This window comes from Lissotriton vulgaris, chromosome 3_2, assembly GCF_964263255.1.
Source record: "Lissotriton vulgaris chromosome 3_2, aLisVul1.2, whole genome shotgun sequence".
NCBI lineage: Eukaryota > Metazoa > Chordata > Amphibia > Caudata > Salamandridae > Lissotriton > Lissotriton vulgaris.
The window spans coordinates 21,083,826-21,107,910 of NC_141690.1; positions in this window are offsets into that span (position 1 = coordinate 21,083,826).

Consider the following 24,085-nt stretch of genomic DNA (forward strand, 5'->3'; position numbering starts at 1 on the left):
TAAATAAAGGACAGTGCGTTAATTAGCGCCTATTTAAAACCGAAAACCTTTAAATATGAACATGATAGCGGACAGGACAGGGTGGAGGATTTTGCTCAAATGCACATTCAAAACGCAAAGTAAAAATGTATTTTCAAACAGCAATTCTATAACATCTAGGGCCAGAAAACAGACCACAGGCAGTGCTAAATTTGAGCTGGTGGTTTCCAGTGCTTAGAACCGGCACTTAATCATCAAGCACCGGCATCAAGCACCGGCACTTTTCATAAACACCAGTTAAGGACACATTAATTTATAGTAGGCACGGGGAGAGTAAGTGATTTGCCCAGAATCACAGGATGTTAAGCTGATGTTTTGACTCAAACTTAGTTTCGCTGATCTGAAGTCGACAGTTCTGGTCATTACGCCTTATCCCGATGAGAGCCTCAGTGCCTCAGCGCTTATTAATTTACAAATTAACCACTGACTGCAGGGAGGAAACCCACAAGCCTCAAAGTTAAATATATCTTCTCAGTTTTTAAGGTTCAGAATTATGTGTCAATGATTGAGTACACCTTGGCTCGCCTCACAGAGATATGTGTCACCTGGCAGGCACCCCGTGCACCCCTGCCATGTTTCATGCATATTGCTATATGTTCTTTTGTGCTGTTGCATTCCTTTGCAGCCTCCAATTATGGTTTAACCTTGCATGCCCACTCTAATGTTGCAACTCTGAGGCCCTCTACATATACCCTGTTCATCTCACTTGTTGTAATGATGCCTGCACATGGCTGTACGTACTGCCTCAAATTCGCCTCCCTCTGAGGCCTACAACGCCCAGCCACCCTGCCACATGGCAAGGGGTAAATGGCTGAGCCCTCACACTCCGTAGGCATAAATCCCATATTTGCATTATCCTCTCCAAGTTTGGGCTCCCTGGGTGGTAGTGGTTTAGACGCTCAACTTATTTGGGGGGTTGGAGTGGGTGGGGGGAAGATTTTGGTTTAAAGCTCTGGGTTTTGCCTCAGGCACCCTATTACTGGGGGTTTGTTCTGGTCGTTATCTTTGTACTAGTCTTGGCATGTTACCATCTACATACATCCCACAATGTTCCATATCTCACAACACTGTTTTTTTCTAGTGGCCCACCGAGAACAAGCATCACATCACCATTCCCCTCTGGCTACCGCATGACTGACACCACCTTCTTGACATGGAACATAATGGTCCTAAATGATGGTCGCAAAGCGTGTCTCATGCATGCATATCTCATCAGACACAATGTGGACGTTTGTTTTCTCCAAGAGACACACCTCCTCCCCGCCACCTCACCCAGATTATGTTCCCATCAATGGGGGAATCCTGGACTGCATTCTTCTCCAACTATGCACGCAGCGTCACTATCCTCTTTAGGAGGGTCCTCCCCTGGCATGGCACCCCCTTCTTCATTGAAAAAGAGGGTCGCTACGTGATTCTTGCTGTCACCCTCTATACCAACCATCAATACTTGTGGCACTCTATGGCCCCAATATTGATGACCCTAGCTTTTTCACCCGTGTCTGGCATTTCATATCCTCTCTGGGACCTCACTCACTGATATGGGACAGGGACTTTAATATTGCACCCTCACACTATCCAACACCCACAGGCCACAGCTACACTACACTGCATTATAGAAGACAACTCCCTAGTTGATGCTTGACAATAGAGTTTACACAAAACTGTTAGCCAATCGCCTCCTCCCCCTCGTGCCATTTATAGCTCATCCCGATCTTTCAGGGTCTATCCCTGGTCATACTACTTCGAATAATTAGCACACTATTTTTTCTGTTATTCACCAAATTAATCCCGCACTGCCTGCAGTGGCTGTCCACCTGGACGCCACTAAGGCTTTTGACACACTGAAGTGGCCCTTTCTTTTCTATCTTCTTCCCCGACTGCGCTGCAGTCCCAGCTTTGTTCAAAAGATCCAACTTCTTTACACACTTCCAATGGCGCGGTGCATCAGGATTAACGGGCAGGATACTGACTCCATAGCGATCACGAGGGGCACCAGGCAGAGAGGCCCCCTGTCCCCTATGTTATTCGCCATCACAATGGAACCGTTGGCGGCGCGCCTACGCCAGCACCACACCAATTGGTGCATCCGCTTTTCGTATCGCGCCCTAGTGACGATGATGTCATCCTATATATCTGGGAACCACAGGAGAACCTGGCTCCTTTGACAAGGGAGGTGATAAATTTCGGCTCCCGCTCCGTGGTACAGGTCAACTGGAAAAAATCTGTCCTCTTCCTCCTCAGAGATGCTACTAAGCCGTTTCCAACCGACTATCCACTTCTTTGGGCAACAGGCCCCACAAGATACTTGGACGTTGACTAAGGAGAGATATGGACAAGTTGTTAAGGTCCAATTTCGGCAAAGCTATCGACTGGCTTGAAACCAAAATACAAACTTGGCAAAAACTCCCCCTCTCACTAGCCGGCCGCATAGCAATCGCTAAGATGGTCGTGCTCCCGAAATTTTTATACTTATTTTTAAATGTTCATATCCCACTTTCATCACAATTTTTTATAAGACTACAGTCAAATATCATTACACTGATCCGGGCAGGAAGCCAACACCTCATTGCCTATGAACTCTTGATACTGCCACTAGTCTGCGGTGAAATGGGAGACCCTGATCCCAGGCTCTATGCACTGTGTGCCCAAGCCAGCTTTCTCCATTTTTGGATCCATCCAACCCCCTTTCAGCCACATGTGGTGGTTGTGACAGATCTGGCCTCAATCTGGCCATTGCACTGTTTTTACCACACAGGAACCCCCCTGTCGAGGTCAACACGGTGGAATGCGTGCGCAGGACCTGGGATGGACTTCACTGGTACACGTGTGCCAAAGATCTTTTGCACCCTCAATGCAGCTCACCAGTAACCCGTCAGTCCCTCTGCTGCAGACTGTTGGCATGGCTTGCTGTGCCACGGACTTGGGTATCCGTACCAACGCTGACCTCTACCCCAATAGCAACTTTTTCATTATTCCCGATGACACTGCACAACTCAACAAATTGCTCTATTATCAGATCAGGGCCAGATGTAAAGTATTTTTTTTGAAAAATTTATTGTGCAAAAAAAGTACCATTACAAGTATGGGCCTACAACCACAGGGGCCAGCCGCTAGGACATGTAAAACAATTGTATGAACTCACAAAGCAGCGACCGATCACTTAGAGGTCCAGCAGAGTACAGGATACAGTGTTCGGCAACACAGGATGTAGTCAGGATATAGATGTTTTTAATTTTGTAGAAAAAGAACAAAAAGAAAAACAAAGAAACAAAACTCAAGGCGAAAAGCGTTCTAGACAATGTCGAGCTCCGATGGGGGGGACCTGCAGTACCCGATAACGAATCAGGAGGGCAATAGAGATGATCGGGGGGGAGGCAGTGGGGAAGTCAGACAATCAGGAAAAAGGAGTAAATCGTTTCAGGAACCTCAGGATCAGGGGGACAGAGAAATGTCCAGAGTGTCTTCAAAGGGGGCTGTACAGATGTTCCCTCGGTAGGCGTTCCATTGACCCCAAATTTTACTCCACGCCCTAGGCTTGCCCCTAGCCAAATATACCGTCTTCTCTCTAAACATGCACCAGTCCATATTCTCCTTCCGTACCGACACGGTGGGAGGCCGTCAGGAACCCCACAGCTGCGCAATATCTCTCTTTGCGATCATGTTCCCAAGTGCCGCCCACCGGGCCTGAGCAACGTTGTAATCATTCGGCTCCCACACATTCAACAGACATCTACGAGCCTCAGGCAGCAGAGCGACCCCGGTGACACACTCCATTACCACAAGGACACGCTGCCAATATGCCGCCACCTCACGACACTCCCAAAGGATATGAAGAAAGGTGGCACTCATTCCACATCCGCGCTTACACAACCCATCCGAGGAAAAGCCCATAGCAACCAAACGAGGACCCGTAACATACACACGATGAAGAATTTTGAGCTGGACGAGACGGAGACGGGCAGGAATGGCGACCTCTTTCGGGGAGGATAGTGCAGACTGCCAGTCCTCGTCATCCAACTCCAACCCGTCTCCGGTCCAGGCCTCCCTGAGACGCACAAGGAGATCCGCCGATTGTTAATTAGTTTCTTATAAATCAAGGAGATCGTACTATCGGGCAGATGACCGTCAAGTATACGGTCCTCGAGTGGGGAAGATTCAGGTACAGTAACCCCGGCTGTGAAGACAGACAGCAAAGCGTGGCGAACCTGTGCATACCTGATGAACTCCCGATCACCCAACTCGTACTCACTTTGAAGCATCACAAAGGTCTTCACCGTGCCTTTCACCCAGAGATCACCCACTCTGCTAATGCCAATCATATCCCAGTTCTCAAAACCTTTCGTTGTCCAGAGGCATCCCAATTTTTCAGAAGCATACAAAGGGGTCGCTCGTGTCAATCGATCATTCCATCCCATGGCCGCATTGGCATCTTTCCACACATGCACTGCAATCTTGGTGGGTCCCATTAGGTTCCTCCCGCCATCCGAGAGTAGAGCGCTCTATTGAAGTTACCGCCGGGCAACTGATATTTATCCATCTCGAAAGCCGGAGTCGGACCGGGTGCATACCTAGCATGGTTGATGGCGGACAACTGGGAGGACCAATAATACCTCCTGATGTCCGGGAGCACGATGCCCCCGTCATACCAGGGGATAGTTAGTTTTGCAAGAGCGATGCGTGCTCGACCGTCCCAAACAAGCCTCCTCTGCAAACCTTCCACCTCCCGAAAGTAGGCCGCTAGTATAATGTCAAAAGAGTTCTGAAGTGCATAGAGAAATCGAGGCGGAGACATCATTTTAAAGAGTGCCGCTCGACCGAGTGGCAACAGCGGCAATCTGCGCCACCGAGCCACATCCAACTTCAATCGTCGAAGAGGAGGAAGGAGATTATGTTCGTAGCGGGCAACAGGGTCTAACGATATATAGACTCCCAAATACTTGAAGCCGGATTGTGAAATTTGAATGGGAAACCTACTCGGCAAGGGGGGAAGGCCGCCCGAGATGACATACACACACGATTTAGACCAATTAATGATCAAGCCAGAGTTCTTACCGAAAGAAGTGAGAACGTCGAATTGGACGTTAAGGGATGTACGAGGGGAGGTGAGGTACAGGAGGATATCGTCGGCGTATAACGAGACACGATCTTCAAAATCGGGGGCCCACTGAATGCCCTTTATCGATGGCTCCCATCGGAGCCAGGCTGTGAGCAGTTCTAGAGCAAGAGCAAAGAGCAGGGGGGACAGCGGGCATCCCTGCCTAGTACCCCTCCCAAGAGCAAAGGACTGGGACACTCTACCATTAACGACAACCTGAGCTAGCGGATCCGGATGTAAAAGTCTAACCCAACTGATAAACTCCGCACCGAAACCAAACTTCGCCAGAGTGGCCCAAAGATATGGCCATTCAATCGTGTCAAAGGCCATTGTGGCATCCAAGGAAGCCAAGATGGCCGGCTCCGGAAGAGACTCCGCCCTAGCGAGAATGCCATGTAAGCGCCGCAAATTAAGAGCACTGTTCCGGTGCGGAATAAAACCGGATTGATCCGGATGGATCAGGTCACAAATTACAGTGAGTAGACGATTAGCGAGGACCTTGGCGAGAATCTTCGGCTCAGCATTCAATAGAGAGATAGGCCTATATGACGCACAGCGATCACAAGGCTTGCCCTCCTTAGGAATTACAACTATAGTTGCCGGACGCTGGTCACAAGGGAGGGTGCCAAGCTCACGTGACTCCATGAACATAGCGCGAAGATAAGGTGCGACTTTGTCCGGGCGCAGTTTGTACAATTCGATAGGCAAGCCATTAGGGCCCATAGCCTTGCCAGAACGGAGGGAACGGATCGCGGTCGCAATCTCGTCGACCGACAACAAGGCCTCCATGCACTCTCGATCCTCCTCAGACAGGCAGGGCAGCGCGATGTCCCTCAGCAATAAACGAGAGTCATCCTCGTCTCTATCGGACACCAGGGAATAGACCACACGAAAATAGTCAGCGAAACACTCCACAATCTCGCCAGGGTCAGTCACAAATACAAACCATCTGAAATCTGAATCACAGGGACTACACGATTCGCTCTTTCCTTCTTATCAAGCCAGGTGATCAATTTTCCCGCCTTATCCCCAACATCATACAGTCTACCTTGCTGTTCCCTGTACATTGTCTTGGCAGCATCTGTAACTAGGGATTTATAGTCATACTGCTTCAAACTAAGGGCGTGGAGTCTATCCTGGGTGACACCTAAGTCTAGATCAGCCTCCGACTCCAGTATTTCGGCCTCCAGACTCACGACCTCCTTATTTCTAGCGTTCTTGGTCTCAGCTATTAAAGATAGGGCCTGTCCATGAATAACAGTTTTGAAGGCTTCCCACAGGGACACTGAGGACAAAACGGACCCCTTGTTCTCCAGGAAGTAGTGATCTAGGAACTTTATCAGGCTGTTACGGGTCTTGGGATTGCGCAGGTACCAAGGATTGATAGGGCCGATCCGCCCCGCAGCGTGTATCCCCGTATCACAATTAAGCCACAAAGGAGAATGATCTGAAATGCCTCGGGCCAAGTGTCTGATCTCCCTAACGTAGGAAGACTGGACAGCAGGCATAAGGATGTAATCAAGCCTAGAGAGACTCCCATGAGCCCCGGAGTGGAAGGTGTATTGACATTGCGTCGGATGCATTAACCTCCAGCAGTCCTCCAGACCAAAGGTGTCTAAGAACCCGCCGAAAAGAGGCCCGTCACCACCCGTCACCCGGATGCGGACAACAATAAGACATACTATAAAAAAAAATAGCACCTAGGTGAGAAATGTCCGATATTCGAAGGTCAGGGACCTAAAAGTCACTTCTGTGTAGGCTCACCACCCTCGGCACCGCCAGGGTGCTCCGTCCGATCGCCTCGGCCAGGCAGGGAATCCAACCAGTCACTCACATTGTCCGGCCGATCAAAAAAGAAGGTCCGTTCCTCATACTCCGCTCGAAGCCTAGTAGGGAAAAGCATTGCGTACTTTAGTACTAGGTCCCAAAGACGTCGTTTAACCCCCTAAAAGCCCATCCTTTGTCTCTGGACAAGATTAGTGAAATCTGGGAAAAAATTGACAGAGGAGTTTTCAAATTTTACCGGGCCGTGCACTCTCGATGCCTGCAGGATCGCATCACGGTCTCTAAAGTGGAAGAGTTTTGCGATGATAGGCTTCGGAGGAGCGCCCGGCTTGGGCTTACCACCCGGAACATGATGTGCACGCTCCACTGCGAAAAACTTGCTCAGTCCAGAGGGGGCAACATGGTTCAGAACAAGATCCTCGACCAGGAGGTCCACCGAGTGAGTCTCGGGATTTTCTGGAACACCTATGACGCGAATGTTGTTGCGTCTCGCCCTGTTCTCAAAATCCTCCAGCCGATGGGACATCAAGTCATTGGCCGATTTCAAGTTGCCAAATTCGGTTTGGAGTTCCGACACATCGGCCATGAGGCTGGGAGTCGTCAGATCCAATTACTTCACTTTCTCATTGGTCTTGGACAGGTCGGCCCTGATCAGAGTGACATCAATGGCGACAGTGTAAATTTTACGAGCCAGAGCCTCATATTGCTGGCCGATGGCCTCCTTCATGTTGGTGATGGCGCCCATAATGTCTTGCAGGGACAGATCAACAGGAGCGGACGGGTCCTCTTTGGCGACCTCTGGGGTACGGCTGGAGAGCCAGGGGGATCCTTTGGCCTGAGTGTACCGGTCCATAACATTTGTCTGGACCGGTCCCCCACGAAGAGGCGTCTTAGTCTTCCGCTTTTCGGCTTCACCCCTGCCCGCCATGTTGGAAGATGCGCCCCGGAGGGGCCCGCGAGACCTGGTGAAAATGGCCGCCGGCATGCCGGGCACCAACAAACCACAAAAGCTGGCTCGTACGGCCAAGACAAAGTCACGAATTGACCTAAAAGGCTGTGATGATGAAGCAGTGCTTACATTAAATGGAGGCTCGATTGGTCCCCAACCGAGCGAAACGGTCTCTCAATCAGACCATGCCAGGATCCAGAAACAAAACCGAAAGTTGTGATAGGGCTACCAAGGAGACCCCACTGCCGTTGTTGTTCAACTTCGTCCCGGATCCACAAGTCGCCAAGTCCCCGGCTCGCCTCCAGGTGGGCCCCAAAAGTTCAGAGCGATGTAGTTTCGGTTGCCCAAGTCCGATTTCAATTCTGAAAAGAGTTATGGACTTAGTCGAGGTTCATCTTCAAAAATCCGTCCAAGAATTCAGGATATCATCAGGATAGATTGCGAAGAGTGGCGAGGGTCCGGGGAGCCCTGTGCTCACGCGACCATCTTGGATGCGCGCTAAGCTCCTCCTCCAGATGTAAAAGTATTAATCCTGCCTTTCCACTCCCCTTTCCAGCCTAATGCCACACTTGAATACATCCTCTCCTCCACTTCTCTGCGCAAACTGGTCACTAAGCTATAAGCTCTCACACTGGTGGCCTCCCCCAGAGATACAGAGTGCTCTCACAATGAATGGGATGCAGATCTAGTTGGTGGGCTCTCTCTCGCGCAGTGGCAATATTGCTGCAACGAACTCTGCACCTCTCCCCGAACTATCAACTACAACTCCTTCAGTTTAAATCTCTTCACTGACTTTACTGCACCCCCGTCATGCTACACAAGATGGGGCTGCTGGACAGTGACAGATGTGCACACTGCTCATCCCCTGGTGCCGGCTTTGTGCATCTGGCTTGGTCTTGCCCCACGGTCTCCAGCTTCTGCTTGGAGGTGTGCACTGTAATAGCAACATCACTCTGGTGCTCATATCCCCCGATACCCCCCTGTGCCTTCTGAGGCATGTCAAAGACATTTCAGACTCTAACCTTAAACTAACTGCTATGCTGCTAGTGCTCGCCAGGCGCTGGGTGGCAATTCACTGGTGCCGCAGGCTATCGCCTCAGGTCAAACATTGGGTAGCTGATGCTGCCCATTGCCAGATGCTCTTGGGTGAATTCTGAAACCTGATGCCTGTGGCAAACAGACCTCCAGATATATGGGGCCCTCTCATTTCCCACCTCAACCGTTAGCTAATCCTGACGAACCCTTGGGCAGCTCCCCTGTCACTGACCTCCAGACTAGGGAGGATGGCCCCACAAGACTGACCCCTAACACCTGACTGATTACCTGTACACAACATTGTTGAACCAGCTCTATCTTCCCCTTCTGCAGTGACGGGCTGTGGTGCATAATGAGTAATTTACCTCTTGCAGTGTCATCTATATCCGTACCTGTAATGGATGCAATCCTTTTTGTTGGAATTTGTAACATGTAATATGCCTTAATGTTCAATAAAGGTTTTTGAAAAAAAACATTCTTGGAGTGGTATCCTGCAAAATCTTTTGCCTTCACTATTCCTGTTTGCTGAATTTAACTTTAGAATCTGTGCACTTTACCACTGCTAACCAGCGCTAACTTGTTTGTGCTCTCTCCTCATGCAGTTTTAAATGACCATTTCGACCGGGCAAAATAAACATTCTGCCAGTCCTAACGCTTTCTTTTTAATACGTATAAGTCACCCTTTAGGTAGGCCCTAAATGCTAATAGGGCAGGGTGCACTATTTAAAAAGGAGGACATGTGAAAGCATGGCATTGAAACTTAATTGAAAGTTGTATACTCATTTATTCAAGAAAATATATTTCAAAGCAAAGGTGTATGTCTTATTATCATATTTTTATGTAACACAGAAAGTCTGTCTCTCACAGAAGGACTAGACTTAGAAGAAACAAGTTACTTACCTGTAACTTTAGTTTCCAGTATTGGTAACTTTCATAGATTCCCATAGCTTGTATCATTCCCCGTCATCGGAATGTCGGAATGGGAGCCTCGGTAATAAAATATATATATATATATATATATATATATATATATATATATATATATATATATATATATATATATATATATATATATATATATATATATATATATACACATAGGTAGATAAACCAAAAGAGGTACAAAAGAGGAAAAATTAGGCCTAGGCCTTATACTATTTTGTAGCCTATAGGTGTCCTTTTCTATAAATACCCAAATATAGAGCACCAACCAATCAAATCAGACTCACCCTGTGGAACCTACCTGAGAAAGTTCAGAGCCTCAGAATTTCGTAGCCGTTGTATAGCCCTAATGACATATGCCAAAAAAGGGTGAGCTTTCCCAGGGGAGGTGGGTGGGCGCATGGGACTAACTTGTTTCTTACTCCAGTATTGGAACTTTCATAGATTCCCATAGCTTGATTCCCATAGCTTGTATCAGAATAGATAGCAGTTAGCATGCTTAGCACATTCTGTGTATAAAGTTTCAATAACCTCACATAATAGGTCATGAACTCACCAAAATATCATAAGACAGTTAAACAACAGTATAAATCACGAAATGTGAAAGAAAAGGAAGGAGGGTAGAAAGGAAAGCTCACTGCTCACTGGAAGAGATTCCTCAGGACCGCTTGACCAACAGCCGCATCTCCCTTAGCAGAAGAGTCCAAGCAGTAGTGCCTTGTGAAGGAATGAGTACTGCTCCAGGTGGCCGCTCTGCAGATGTCTTTATTCGAAACTCCTGCAAACAGCGCCGTTGAAGATGAGATAGATCTCGTGGAGTGTGCTTTAACCTGTCCTTCCAGGGGCTTCCCCGACGCCTGGTGGCAGAAACGGATTGCACTAGATATCCATCTGGAGATCCCTTGCTTTGATAACGGAAACTCCTTTCGAGGGGCCCCAAAGGCCACAAACAGCTGAGTTGATTTCCTAAACCCAGCCATGCGTTGAAGATAGAATTTTAGATATCTCTGGATGTCTAGAGAATGAAGTGCCCTTTCGGCCGCAGTGGAAGGCCGAGGAAAAAATTAATTCAGAACAACCGGTTCATTCAGATGAAAGTCTGTAGGAACCTTAGGAATAAATTTGGGGTTCATTCTAAGGATCAAGGTATCATTCTTGAACTGTAAGAAGGGTTCTTTGATGGTCACTGTGTCCAATGCCCACTGACTTTGAGGTCTTGCATGACTGCTCCCCATCCTTGAAGGGAGGCAAATGTAATGATGCGAGGAGCCGGAGGCATTCTGAAACTGAGACCCACCGAGAGGTGAGATCTTTCTATCCACCAGGCAGCCGCCTGCTTCATCTGTAAGGTGACCATGACCTTGTCGTTGAATGAACCGTCCACTTGCCTCCACTGAAGGTCTAGTTGCTCTTGTAAGGGACGCATTCGCAGCCTGCAGTGCGGAATCAATTGACTACAAGATGAAATTGACCCTAGAAGAGACTTGTACATCCTGACTGACACTGAATGCTTCTTTCGCAGTCGACTGGCCGAAGAAATTAGTTTTGCTTGTCTTTCTTCTGATGGGAAGGCTTTGCAAGCCCGCTCGTCGATAAGAGCGCCCAGGAATTTCGCCGAATTGGCCGGACGAAGGACCAATTTCTCCCTGTTGAGCTGGAAGCCTAGTTGATCGAACATAAGCAAACATGTCTCTACTGCTCCTGCGGCCGCTTGGTAACTTGGTGCCTTCAGGAGCCAGTCGTCCAAGTACGGGAACACTTCTATCGACTGCCTTCTCAGAAAAGCTGCCACCGGGGCCAGCACCTTTGTGAATATCCGCGGTGCTGATCTTAACCCTAACGGGAGCACCATGAATTGGAAGTGACTCTTGCCCACTGTGAAGCGAAGGAAACGTCTGTGAGCTGGGTGGATCGGGATATGGAAGTAGGCATCTTCTAGGTCTAACGTAGCCATAAAGTCGCCTGGATTCAGGAGGCGCAAGATGTCCTGGAGTGAGATCATCCGAAATGAAAGTTTCACGAGATAGGTGTTGAGCTCCCTTAAGTCCAGGATCAGACGCCACTTGTCCTTTTTTTTGCGAATCAGGAAAAACCTGAAATAGAAGCCTTCGCCTCCTTGCGATAGAGGGACACGTTGGATCGTCCCTTTCTGAAGCATTTGTTGAACTTCCAATTGCAGAAGGCCTAGGTGTTTCATATTGGTGGCTAGGGGAGCTCTGTACGATGGAAAATCCTGGAACTCTAATGTGTGCACCTGACGGATGATGTTCAATACCCACTGATCTGATGTTATCTGTTCCCAGCTGTTCAGATGTTGAGAGATCCTGCCGCCCACTGGTGACACATGGGGCGGAGGAACAGCCGGCAGAGTCAGGAGGCCTTGTCTCCCACGTGAGTTTTGGTGAGAGAAAGATTGCAAATGCGTTTGTCGCCGATAGTACTGATTACCGTACTGAGGCCTGTAAAATTGCGACTGCTGAGAATAGCGTTGTTGTTGGTAACCACCTCTTGTCGCTGTGAAGCCTCTTCCTCTTGCCCCGCGGAAAGGTGTCTTCCTATATTGCAGGGTGCCCAAGGACCGAGCCGTCTCCGTGTCCTTCTTTATTCCCTGTAGAGCATCATCAACATGTTTCCCAAACAGCATGTCTCCTTCAAAGGGTAAGTCCAGGATTTTATTCTGGACTTCAGGACGAAACCAAGTCACTAGCAACCAACCCTGCGGTCTAAGAACAGCTGCTCCACCTAGAGCGCGAAAAGCGCTGGTAGCGATGTCCATCGTGCAGTCTATTATTTCCGATGAGGAGTGTTGTCCCTCCTCCAGGAGTTTCTGGGCCTCCGCCTTAGGATCGTCAGGAAGCTGGTTCAGGTATGGCGAGACGCCACTCCACATCTGACAGTCGTACCGTGCTAGGATTGCTAGGGCATTGGCAGCCCTGACTATCAAACTAGCAATAGACGAAAAACGCTTCCCTGCATTATCTAATCGTCTTCCTTCCCTGTCCGGTGGAGCTGTTAGAGGAGCGGATGGATTGCGCGACTTTCGTTGAGCTGCTTGCAATATCACCGAATCCGGTCTTGGTTGACCAATAAAGCAAGCTGGACTGTTATCCGGCGCCTTATATTTCTTCTCCAAGCGCGGGAGTACCGGAATGACCGTAGCCGGCGCCTGCATCACTTTCTTTCCCTCTTCCCATATGTGGTCCACGAGGGGAATGGAGATGACAGCCTTGCGATATGACTCCTTGAAATCATACAGAAAACAATCCGTGGAAGTTGAAGGCATGGCTAGTTTAAAACGTGCCGTGGCCCTATCCATCAAGTTGTGAAAACCTCCCACGTCCACCGGAGGCGAGTCTATCGGGTCCGGTATTGGGGATGCCGGATCCGGAATAACGTATTGATCACTTTCAACATGAGGATCTTGAGCCTGATTATCTCCCTCATCATCCTTTGAAGTGTCAACACGGGTAGGCTCTACCCGCTGAGGAACCTCTACAGCCTCCTCTACCTGCGGGGGTGGTGAAGAGGAAGTAGCCGACAATTGTGGTTGCTCCTGCGCCTGCCCTTGCACTGGATGCGATGCCTGCCTGCTGCGATATTCTTCCTACATAGCTCGTAAGTCTGTAAGCTGAGTAAGCGGCATTGAGACCATACCCTGCTGATCCGGGACTTCCTGGTATGCTACATGATCCTGCTGCTGTTGGTGCTGATGATAAAAATATTCATTCTCTGGCTCAGAGTCATGAAATTTTAAGTGCAATTGTGATGGACTATACACATCCCCAAAGTCACCATCTTGCTGATCCGAGTACTCTTCCTCGTCAAACAATAAGGCCGGAGGTAACGGAGTTACCTTCCTCGGCGAAGTCATATATGGTGTAATACGCCTTTACCTAGAGTTCTCAGCCCTCACCAACGTCGACGCTTCCATCGTCGACGGTGGCATAGTCGAGGTCGTCGATGACAAAATTGGCATGATCGTCGTCGAATTCATAGTCGACGGGATTGTCATCGTCGACGGGATTGTCATCATCGACGGGATTGTCATCATCGACGGGATTGTCATCGTCAACGGGATTGTTGTCGTCGTTGACGTGGTCATCGTCGACGTGGTTGTCATCGACGTCATCGTCGACAGTGTTGTTCTCGTCGTCGTCGTCGACAATGTTACCTTCGTCGACGGGAGCTTCTTCTTCATCGATGGCAAAGGAGATGACGTTGTCGGTGGTAAACTCAACGATGATGTAGTCGACGATGTCTTTGATCCTTTACTCTTGCCAGCTGAAGAAGCCTCCACAGCTGGCTTTTTGAAAGATTTAGAACCTTTAGCCTGATGGGATGGACCAGCCGAGCCATCATCTTTCTTTGACTTTGGTACCTGAGGTACCGGCCTCTCCCTCTCCTTTTCACTTCCGTGGGGAGATTCGCCAGGCCCAGGCTTGCCAGACCTGTCAGAGGTCCCACGCACAGCCTTCGAGGGGGGTTCCGAAGAAACTGAAGCAGATGACCTACCCTTTTCTGTGACCTTTTAGAAGAAGTAGATGAAGCAGCATCCTCTTCATCACTAGAAATAACTCAATCTCTCGTCTTCATCTTCTGTAACCAAGTCGGCAGATGCCCCTCATGGTCACGTAGGGTCTTAGTCGAAAAGGTCTTGCAGATTTTACAATCTGCCACCTTATGATCTGGGTAAAAGCAATATATACAGTCCTTGTGCTTATCCTCAGCAAAAAGTCGTTTTTTAGAACATGTGGCACAAGGCCTGAACAGGCTTTTCTTCTCCTTGTCAGCCATCAAATAAAGTTGTTAACAAATCCTGTCAAGATTTAGAAGAAAACAGTACCTCAAGAAGAAAACTAGAGCAGAGCTCTATGGAGACTCCCTATCACCAACGTGCAGTAGAAAATCTGAGGCTCTGAGCTTTCTCAGGAAGGTTCCACAGGGTGAGGCTGATCTGATTGGTTGGTGATCTATATTTGGGTCTATTTACAAAAGGACACCTATAGGCTACAAAATAGTATAAGGCCTAGGCCTAATTTTTCCTCTTTTGTACCTCTTTTGGTTTATCTACCTATGTGTATATATATATATATATATATATATATATATATATATATATATATATATATATATATATATATATATATATATATATATATATATATATATATATATATATATATTTATTACCGAGGCTCCCATTCCGACATTCCGATGACGGGGAATGATACAAGCTATGGGAATCTATGAAAGTTACCAATACTGGAAACTAAAGTTACAGGTAAGTAACTTGTTTCTTCTAAGTCTAGTCCTTCTGTGAGAGACAGACTTTCTGTGTTACATAAAAATATGATAATAAGACATACACCTTTGCTTTGAAATATATTTTCTTGAATAAATGAGTATACAACTTTCAATTAAGTTTCAATGCCATGCTTTCACATGTCCTCCTTTTTAAATAGTGCACCCTGCCCTATTAGCATTTAGGGCCTACCTAAAGGGTGACTTATACGTATTAAAAAGAAAGCGTTAGGACTGGCAGAATGTTTATTTTGCCCGGTCGAAATGGTCATTTAAAACTGCATGAGGAGAGAGCACAAACAAGTTAGCGCTGGTTAGCAGTGGTAAAGTGCACAGATTCTAAAGTTAAATTCAGCAAACAGGAAGGGTGAAGGCAAAAGATTTTGCAGGATACCACTCCAAGAATGTTTTTTTTTCAAAAACCTTTATTGAACATTAAGGCATATTACATGTTACAAATTCCAACAAAAAGGATTGCATCCATTACAGGTACGGATATAGATGACACTGCAAGAGGTAAATTACTCATTATGCACCACAGCCCGTCACTGCAGAAGGGGAAGATAGAGCTGGTTCAACAATGTTGTGTACAGGTAATCAGTCAGGTGTTAGGGGTCAGTCTTGTGGGGCCATCCTCCCTAGTCTGGGGGTCAGTGACAGGGGAGCTGCCCAAGGGTTCGTCAGGATTAGCTAACGGTTGAGGTGGGAAATGAGAGGGCCCCATATATCTGGAGGTCTGTTTGCCACAGGCATCAGGTTTCAGAATTCACCCAAGAGCATCTGGCAATGGGCAGCATCAGCTACCCAATGTTTGACCTGAGGCGATAGCCTGCGGCACCAGTGAATTGCCACCCAGCGCCTGGCGAGCACTAGCAGCATAGCAGTTAGTTTAAGGTTAGAGTCTGAAATGTCTTTGACATGCCTCAGAAGGCACAGGGGGGTATCGGGGGATATGAGCACCAGAGTGATGTTGCTATTACAGTGCACACCTCACAGATTAGTACACAAGTCATCCAATTTCTTGACGTAGAGATTTATATTGAGAATGGGAGAGTTAACACTCGCTTGCATAGAAAAGCTACAGCGGGCAACGCCATACTGCACGCGAGTAGCTCCCATCCTAACCATTTGATCAGAAGCATCCCTTATGGGGAGTTTCTTAGGATGAGGAGAATCTGCAGCACCCCATCAGATTTGGAAAGATGCCAAAATGAAGCACTGGAAAGATTCTGTGCCCGAGGTTATGATGTGGCTCTCTTATTAGATGCAAAAGATAAGGCCAACCAACTGGACAGGGATAACTATCTAGCATCCATCACTGGGATTGTTACCCCTAGTCCAGTTGAGAGTGAGGTTGAGACCCAAACTGACAACATCAGCCTCATAACTACCTTTAATGATGAGCACAAAAAAGTGAGAGGAATACTGAAGAAGCATTGGCCCCTTTTGAAGACTGATATCACTCTGGCCCCCCTCATACCAGCTGAACCAGGGGTGGTGTTTAGAAGAGCTCCCTCTATGAGGGATATGTTGGTTAGATCCAGTCCGGAGGTAGTAATTAAACCTTATCGTATCTCCAACAAATGCGTTTTTTTTAAATGTATATCTTGCAGGGCCTGCAAATTTGGTGTAAACACCAGTGAGTATTGCTCTGCTTTTGACCCTACTCCCATTAAGATCAGGGATCATTTCACCTGCCGCACGGACTTTGCAGTATATGTGCTCCAGTGTACCTGTGGACTCAGGTACGTTGGGAGCACCAAACTGCAGGCTTTTAACCGCATTCTACAACACCTACGGGCTGTGGTCAATTCGGATGGTAACTATCCGGTAGCCCGGCATTTCGAATTGGTCCACAATAAGAACTTAAATGAATTGAGATATTTCATCATTGACGCGGTGCCGAAAAATATCAGAGGGGGAAACAGGGAGAAAGCGCTAAGGCAACTTGAGAGTAAATACATTGTATTACTCGATACCAGAATCCCTAACGGTTTGAATACAGGGGAGGATCTTTATTGTTTCCTCTAGAGGTAGCAGTATAGCAAGGTACATCAGCCACCCTGTCACTTCAATCATGAACTAGTACCCGTTGGGACCAAGCTGCCTGTTGAACAAGTGAAAAGGGCACTATGCCACAATATTAACTTGAGACACCTGCTGTGCCCTGTACCCCATGGTGCAGCTTTTCTTGTCAGATATTTGTGCACTATGCCATGATGTTTCCGTTGTGCCTTAGTACATACGTTGTCTATAAAAGGTTTTTTTGATGTCACTGTAACTATTACACACATTTACTTCTGTTAGTGGGTGGCATGCAACTCTTCATTAATAGAGATTAAATTAGCGTGCCACCACCAATGCACTCCCTTAAAATACTTGAGTATAGCACTCGGTTTTAACAAGCACAATTTTGCACATTATCACTAAAAATGCACTTTATAACATCATATATTGCACGTTCCCTATATGTGTGACTTTTTGCAACTCAGTAATACTTATATACATGAATTGGAGTAAATCATGAACATGATGGGCAATGCACTTTATTTCCATAGGCATCAGTATAAAAAGATATATTTATTTGTAAATAGTTTGTAAATATATTAATTTGCCTTGCTATATGTTTACATTGATAGATATTTTATCATGTAATGAATTTGCCTTTTGCACTTGGACCATTGTACATTGTCGATGGGATTGTAAATAACTGCTCCGTTTACAAAGTATTTTTTTCATGTTTATGTTGCATTTAAGTCTGATTGGGAGCATTCACAGTATATAAGCACACTTATTGGTTCTTTCTAGTCATGTGATCAAGGCTGCCGTGTTGCAGCCGAAACGCGTCATGCTGGGGACAGAAGAGCAATAAACCACCCTTGAACTAAAACTTATCGCAGTGTTTGTGGTCTGTACCTACGTCGAGGACTCTGCACTTTTGCCGAGAGTAGGAGTTGGAACGGATATATATATATATATATATATATATATATATATATTTATTTTATTACCGAGGCTCCCATTCCGACGACGGGGAATGATACACGCTATGGGAACCTATGAAAGTTCCAATACTGGAGTAACATAATTTAACAATAATTAAAAAGAAAGTTGGTTTAGACGTTGATGAATATTGGGTCACCCTTGTATGTTTAACTTTTAGAAAGTTAGAATGTTCTTGTCTGAACTAATGCGCCCTTCTGCCAGTGTCCTGGGTCTCATGCCTGTAAATGGCTTTGCTGTTGGGGGTTTTGTATTTCTTCCGGAAAGTGACACAACGGGGCTTAGATGTGAACATGGTGGACCATTCTGACCAGATGGCTGGGGAGGAGCTGTGCCCAAGCTCAGTAACACTTCCAAGGGCTTTGCCTACATACACACATAGTAAACTGTCATCAGGCATGCCCTGCCTTTTGTCACCCCAGAGAGTTTGTAGCCTTGCCTTGGCAAGGGACAGCACTTTCTAGAATCCGTGTTGAGTTAGCACAGGGAGTCCTCACATACAAAGGCTGGCACCAGGATTAAGAAATGTGGGTATTTATTGAGAGTTGAGAGGGGTGGTAGCCCCACTCAAGCAACAACCACAATCCTTGTCAGTGTGAGGCACAAATGTAATTGAATTAACTTGTGATTAACACTCTGGTAGCTTGAAAGAAGCAGTCAGGAAGCAATGTGTAAACGTGAAATATGAAGGCAACAGTTTTCACCAGTGAAGATGTCTACTAACCACCTACTGTTCCAGGATCCAGCAGACAGCATCACAGTCTCATTCTGCCATTATTCCAATATCTTCAAGCATTAGGAATACTTAAACCATCATGGCTGAATTTGATATATCTGAAAGTGTTTCTTCATTGTTTGGTGAGACTGTGGTTTTAAGAATTTATGATTGCAAGAATTAGTTAATAGGGCACCAAAACGTGTATCTATTTATGCTTTCATACACTCATTGACTCAACCATTCATTCAACCTTGCACACACTAATATCTATGCATTCACCCACTCTTTTATCAGTTCTTGCATTCACCAACTCACTCAAACACATATGCAAACTTACCGATGCGGTTTCAAAAAACATAAAAATCATACTTATTGGTTTTGCCAATACTCATTTTGCTGGTGCAATTTAAATGACTTCAGAAAGCAATCACTTCTAACTCGATGATAGAGTTGCAATTTTCCTTTTCCAAATATCGAATTTTATGTTCACAGTTTACTGCTGAATATTACCTTTCACTTGATGCTCATCAATGTACTTAAGTTGTCTAAATGTAGAATGACAGCTTTTTATCAATACCATTATTATAAATGGAAGCTCTTTCAAGAATTCACATAGCTCTAAGCCAATAATGTCTTGAGCCACACTGCAATCAGACACCGCTCTGAAGGAGACTGTTTTTTGTCTGCTTTTGACTCCATGTAAATATGGTTTCGTTATCATCTTCACTTGCGTTTTATTGTAGCTTTTCATTTCTACTATATCTAATAAAATGTTGGGCCAATAATATGAACAGGGGCTGATTATAAGTCAGGCGGAACAGTATTCTTGGGTTTGGGGGAATAGTATCTCACCTAGTTGCCCTGTTTTTCTGCATACAAAATTACTGGGTATGGGAACATTGTAAGCCCCTTTTTACCAGGTGCCAAAACCTTGGACTTCTGGGTTGGATCACATCCAGGCTATCATGGCAAATTCTTTCCCTTTGGGGGAGCACTGAACGCTCCATCCAGACCAGCCTTCTGGCACCCTCTTAACCCTTCCCCTACTTCGTGACCTGCATTTGCTCTGAGCTTGCATTTACCCTGGTTTGAGAATGCTCGAGACGTATTTGGGCCTTTTTTGACCACTCTGACTCTGTTCTTTTTGGGGAGCTTGAGAAAAAAAAGGAGTTAGGTTTTAATTTAGATTCACAAATACAGTGCAACTGTTGGAAATGGGATTTCTGGTTGGCTAAGGCGTGCGCCAAAGCCAGTCACAAACCACCTCTCTAATCAGGGCAAGGGAGTTACACGCTGAAGATTACCCGTGCTCACCCCCGTGTTAGCTTGGCACGAGCAGTCAGGCTTATCCCAGAGGCAATGTGTGAAGTGTTTGCGCAACACACACACAGCAGCAACACATCAGGCACACCACAAAAGAGAACTCCCACAAGGTTATATAAAAAATGTCCTTTGTATTGTCATAGACACATTAGAAATGTAATCACACATTTACACTGTGCAAATTGGCACTATGCAATATTCACAGGGGGTTGTATACAGGACAGGGCAAATCGGGCCACTGTCAGGACCATTAGATTAGGTAAGTAAATCTAAAACATAAGCAGTCACTACTGGTACCATAATTGACCTAAGCATTATCACATTAGCATCAGACACCATCTTAAAACACATTATGCACTAGGCCTCTCCAGCATAAATACGTTATGCATAAACATCCTAACCCTAAACACATTATGTCATAGGCATCACAAGCATAAATGACATTACGCACTCTCATTAGGGCCTTTCGCCCTACCAACATAGAACTTCCCCCCTGGCCAACAGGCCTTTCGTTGGGGCTCAAACGCCCTCTGTACCAAAATGTCAGCGCTGGCTGCCAATACAGCAGAATTCCAAACGTGCGTAATTGCGCAGGCTTAAAAGTGGCAGCTGATGCTAATTGCGGTGCAGATGTGCAGGCAGCAAAAATGTGGGCACTGCCACTCGCTGTGCCCTCTGGGACCCTCCAGGTCCCAACTGGGATTCTCCAAATAATTATGTGCAACGTTGCAGCTGACTGCTCTAGGCAGATGCAGCTGTGAAATGAGAAATCAGCCCGGGCATCACCGTGCTGCGTGGGAGCACCCCTCTGGAACTCCTCCAAATACATGCGACCAAACGTTGCAGCTGCCCACTGTCAGGTGGGGCAGTTTTGGGAAATTCCATAGCACTACGGTGCTCTGGGAATCCTTGATCGGTCCCAACAATTGCACCCATGCGTTGTAGCTGGGGCAGCAAGGGGGAAATTCCTTGGCACTCTGGTGCCATGGGAACCCTCGATCGGTTCCAACGATTCAAAAGAGAAGCCCCACTCACTGGGGCTTGGCTCAGACAACTCCCGTCTCTACTGCAGGGGGAAAGGCACAGACAATGTGCCTTAACACACCCCCCTCCAATGAACTCCCAACTCGGCCTCCATCAACGGCTCTGCATGCACCGCTGGTCTCCTCCACGGCAGGGGGAAACAAGGCTTTTCACCCGGTCCAACATCTGGGACACGGGTCTTCAAGGTGGAGCCCGCAAGGCTCCGGACGGCCCTCAGCGGCGGCGGGACTTTCTCCTTCCTGCTTCCGGGTCTCGGCTGCGGGAGACTCCGCCCCCAACTAGGCGAGTTGCCTGACTTGCAGGGCTGCGGCGGTGACTTCTCTGGAAGCGGCAAAGTGCAGGGTGGGCACCCACCTTAGCAATACTCATATAAGCGGGGTGGGCACCCGCCAACAAGAGCCGCATGCGCGGTGGACACCCGCTGTTTTAAATATACATAAACCGGGGTAGGCTCCCGCTCGGCACCTCAACCTCGATGTAATTTTCAGCCCACGCGCTCTTCTCTGGCAATTTGAATGTAGCTCTCACGAGGCGCTGGATGGAAAATGACCTTATAGGGGAAGGGGGCAAAGCTGGGCCCAGGCAGGCCAGCACACAGGGCCCTCCAGCAGGGAGGAAGTCCCTCGTGGTGGTTTATTCTGAGGCCCAGCAGCAGCAAAAAACCCCAGTCACAAGAACAGCTCAACCTTCATGGGGTCACAGCCCCCATGTGGAATGCGTTTGCGCAACACACACACCGCAGAAACACATTAGGCACACCATAAAAAGGAACTCCACACAAGGTTATATAAAAATAGCCTTTGTATTGTCATAAACACATTAGAAACATAATCACACATTTACACTGTGCCAACTGGCACTAGGCAATATTCACAGGGCATTATACACAGGACAGGGCCAATCAGGCCACTGTCAGAACCATTAGATCAGGTAAGTAAATCTAAAACACAACCAGTCACTACTGGGACCATTATGACCTAAAAATTATCACACGAGCATCAGACACCATCCTAAAATATCATAGCATGACATTAGGCATCTCCAAATTAGGCCCAAACCTCATTAGCATAAACACATTACATACTTGGCCTCACCAGCATAAACAGATTATGCATAAACATCCTAAACCTAAACACATTATGTCATAGGCATCACAAGCATAAATCACATTACGCACTCACAATGGGGCCTTGCGCCCTACCAACATAGAACTGACCGCCCGGACAACAAGCCTTTCGCTGGGGCTCATATGCCCTTTGTCCTAAAATGTCAGGGCTGGCTGCCAATGCAGCAGAATCCCAAAAGTGTGCAATTGTGTAGGCCTAAACGTGGCAGCTGCCGCTATTTGCGATGCAACTCTGCGGGCAAAAATGTGGACACTGGCCCTCAATGTGCCCTCTGGGCCCCTCTGGGTCCCCACTGTGCAAAACACTGCTGCCAGTCTTCTCACGAGCACACACAGCCGTTGCTCAGCCAAACCAGCCCTTAAGTCACTACATTGGCTGCCTATCCAAGAAAGGGTGTATTTCAAAGCCCTTTGCACCACCCATAAAATCTTGCATAGAAAGGCCCCACCCATTTTAAAGAACCTCATCGTCCCCCTCAAAACCAATAGAACTCACCGTTCCTCACACCTTCACTTGACGTCAATACCTAGGATCAGGAAGGCCCGCTCTGGAGGCTGACTTTTTTCATACAATGCTTCCAAACTGTGGAATACACTGCCTCTAGATATTCGGGCCCAGCCTAATCTTCTTTCATTCCGCAAACTTCTTAAGACATGGCTGTTTCCTTAATTTACTCTTCCCTCAATCTCTTCTGCTCTATCACTAGCGCTGGGATGCTCACGGGCAGCCATGCGCTTTACAAATCTGTAAACATAAACATAAACATAAACTAAATGATTATGCGCAACGTTGCAGCTACCCGCTCTTGGGCGGCGCAGTTGTGAAATTAGAAATCAGCCCGCGCACCCCTGTGCCGCATGGGAGCTCCCCTCTGGGACTCCTCAAAATACATGCACCCAAATGTTGCCGCTGCTCACTGTCAGGTGGGGCAGCTGGGGGAAATGCCTTGGCACTACGGTGCCCTGGGAACCCTCGATTGGTCCCAACAATTGCGCCCAAACGTTGCAGCTGGTCACTGTCAGGTGGGGCAGCTATAGGAAATACCTTGGCACTATGGTGCCCTGGGAACCCTTGATCGGTCCCAACAATTCAAAAGAGAAGCCCCACTCACCGGGGCTTGGCTCAGACACCTCCCATCTCTTTCAGGGGGAAAGGCACCGGCAAGGTGCCTTGACATACCCCCCTCCACCAGACTCCCAAATCAGCCCCCCTCACTGGCTCTGCAGGCTCCGCTGATCTCCTCCACGGCAGGGGGAAACTCGACTCTTCACCCGGTACCTCTTCTGGAACACGGGTCTTCAAGGTGGAGCCCGCAAGGCTCCGGACGGCCCTCGGGGTGGCTGGACTTTCTCCTTTCTGCTTCAAGGTCTCAGCTGCAGGAGGCTTCCCCCCCAACCAGGCGCTTTGCCTGACTTCCGGGGCCGCAGCAGTGACAAAGTGTGGGGTGGGCACCCACCTTAGCAATACTCCTGCCAACTAGCGCCGCAAGCGGGTTGGGCACCCGCTGTTTCAAATATGCATAAAGCGGGGTAAGCTCCCGCTCTGCAACTCAATGCGGTTTGGGGTCCCGCTCCTCTCGGCCCCCAGGTGGGGGAATCCCCATGTCGGGATTCCCTTGACATAGGTTGCAGCTCCGTGCTGCAGAGCCGACGCGCTCTACTCTGGCAATTTGAATGTAGTGCTCACGAGGCGCTGGATGGAAAAAGTCCTTATAAGGGAAGGGG